Genomic DNA, 2,787 nt, shown 5'->3' on the forward strand with positions numbered 1-2,787 from the left:
GTACAGGTCTGAAAAGAGGAAGAAAAAAACACCAACATAGGAGCCAACCTGAAAGAAGATTTGAAGCAGAAGCTTATAAGGCTCCTACAAGAGAATTTTGACCTTTTTGCCTAGAAAGCCTCCGACATGCCAGGGATAGATCCCAAACTCATGTCACATAGACTGTTAGTATACCCTGGGTCTCGACCTGTTTAGCAAAGAAGACGGAAGCTCGGACCTGAACGGGCCCAAGTGGTGGAAGAGCAAGTACAAGTCCTCCTAGAAGCCAGCTTAATCAAAGAGGTTAAATATCCGGCGTGGCTGGCAAATGTGGTGCTAAACAAAAAGCAAAACGGCAAGTGGAGGATGTGCGTCGATTACACCAACCTGAATAAGGCGTGTCCTAAAGACCCATATCCACTTCCAAACATTGATACCTTAGTAGACTGCAGCTCGGGGTATCAGTACTTGTCGTTCATGGACGCGTACTCGGGATATAATCAAATTTTGATGTATAAGCCGGATCAAGAAAAGACATCTTTCATCACGTCAAGAGCAAACTATTGCTATGTGGTCATGCCTTTTGGATTAAAGAATACAGGAGCCATATATCAAAGGCTGATGAATAAGGTGTTCGCACCTCACCTTGGGAGTCTAATGGAAGTGTATGTAGATGACATGCTAGTAAAAACCAAGGATGATGCAGACCTCTTGAATGACCTCTCGCATGTCTTCAACACCATTATGATGCATGGGATGAGGTTGAAAAGCCCGACTTGCTTAAGGGAGGTCCAGCAATTGAATGGCCGACTCGCAGCTCTCTCCAGGTTCTTGGCTGGATCAGTGTTAAGATCCCTACCACTCTTCTCCCTACTAAGAAAAGGATGCCAGCTCGAATGGACTCCTGAGTGTGAAGAAGCATTCAAGAAGTTCAAAAGGTTTTTAAGCCAACCTCCCATACTGACCTGACCTAAATTCGGGGAAGAACTGGTCCTGTATTTGTCTGTAGCCGACAAAGCTGTAGCATCAGCTCTAATATGGGAAGACGAGGTCGGGCAGCATCCTGTGTACTTCACCAGCAAAGTCCTACAAGGCCCTGAATTAAGGTATAAAAAACATGAGAAGTATGCGTATGCCTTAATAGTAGCCTCTCGAAGGCTATGACCTTAGTTTCAAGCACACACAATAAGAGTTCGAACGAACCAGCCCATGAAGCAAATCCTTCAGAAAATGGATATTGCAGGGAGAATGGTTCAATGGGCCATAGAGCTATCCGAGTTCGACCTTAAGTACAAAACTCAAACAGCAATTAAAGCCCAATGCCTCACCGACTTCGTGGCAGAATATGCAGGAGATCAAGAGGAAGCCTCCACTACATGGGAGCTATACGTAGATGGATCATCCAACAAAGTCGGAAGCAGTGCAGGCATAATATTAGTCAACCAAGAGGGAACCCAAGTAGAAGTTTCCCCCAAATTTGAATTTCCAGCTTTTAACAACCAGGCAGAGTATGAAGCCTTAATTGCAGGGTTAAAACTGGCCGAGGAAGTCGGAGTGGCCAAAGTAGTCGTGTTCAGCGACTCTCAGGTGGTGACTTCCCAAATAAATTGAGAGTATCAGGCCAAAGACCCCAACATGAAAAGATACTTAGACAAAATCTTGGAGTACCTTAGGCATTTTTTAGAGACCGAGGTCAAACACATAACTCGGGACCTCAACAACAGAGCAGACGCCCTCTCTAAACTAGCAAGTACCAAGCCAGAAGGGAATAATAGAAACCTAATCCAAGAAACTCTCCAAGAACCCTCAGTTACAAAAATAGAGGGTAGATAAGACGTCCTTGAAGTATCCGGATTAGACCTCGGATGGATGAACCCATTAATCAAATACATGAAATTTGACATCCTATCCAAAAAGCAAAAGGAGGCCAACAAAATCTGGAAAGAAGTACAAAACTACACTTTGGTAAAAAATATTTTCTATAAAAGAGGGATATCTACACCATTGTTAAAGTGCGTCCCGACTTTGATGATTGGATTTTTGACGGTTTAAAATTTCACAAATGAATTCTCGTTGCAAGTATAGTTTCTAAACCAACAATAATCCTTTCATACAAAAGATTGTTTGTCACAAGTAACAAACCCCTAAAATTAATAACAGAAGTATTCAAACCTCGGGTCGTTCTCCCTAGGAATTACAATAAAGTGTCTTGTTATTGGTTGTGAGTTATTTTGGGGTTTTGATAAGAGGCATGAAAGATAAATGGCAAGAAAGTAAACTAACAACTATAAAAGGCTCTTAGTAAGGTGTGAGAACTAGAAGTCCTATCCTAGTTATCCTTCTCTATTGTGATGAGAATTGTTCATTGCTACCACTTAGTTAACCCTTACTAAATAAAGGAAAGTCAAGTGGATGGATTGACTTGAGCCACAAGTTCTAGCCAACTCCCAAGGAAAGACTAGCTTTAGTGCACTCCAAACCAATTAGCAATCTCTCCAATTATCAATCAATAAAGGAATTAGATAACTCAAGTGTCACTAATTACTCTACCTAGGCCAAGAGGAACAAAATCTATACTATATCTAGAAGAGGCATTTCAACAAACACATAAAAGGCAATAAAAGTAAACAACATAAATTGCAAGAATTAAAGGGAGATCTAACTACGAAGGCAAGAGATCAACAATAGAAAAGTAAAGAAGAACAATTATTATGAATTACCTCTTATTGAATTGAAAGAAAATGGAAGGAACAATACTAGATCTACAACAAAATACAAGAACAACATAAAGGAAATTACAACAAAAGA

The sequence above is a fragment of the Arachis hypogaea genome, chromosome 5, assembly GCF_003086295.3.
Source record: "Arachis hypogaea cultivar Tifrunner chromosome 5, arahy.Tifrunner.gnm2.J5K5, whole genome shotgun sequence".
Classification (NCBI taxonomy): Eukaryota; Viridiplantae; Streptophyta; class Magnoliopsida; order Fabales; family Fabaceae; genus Arachis; species Arachis hypogaea.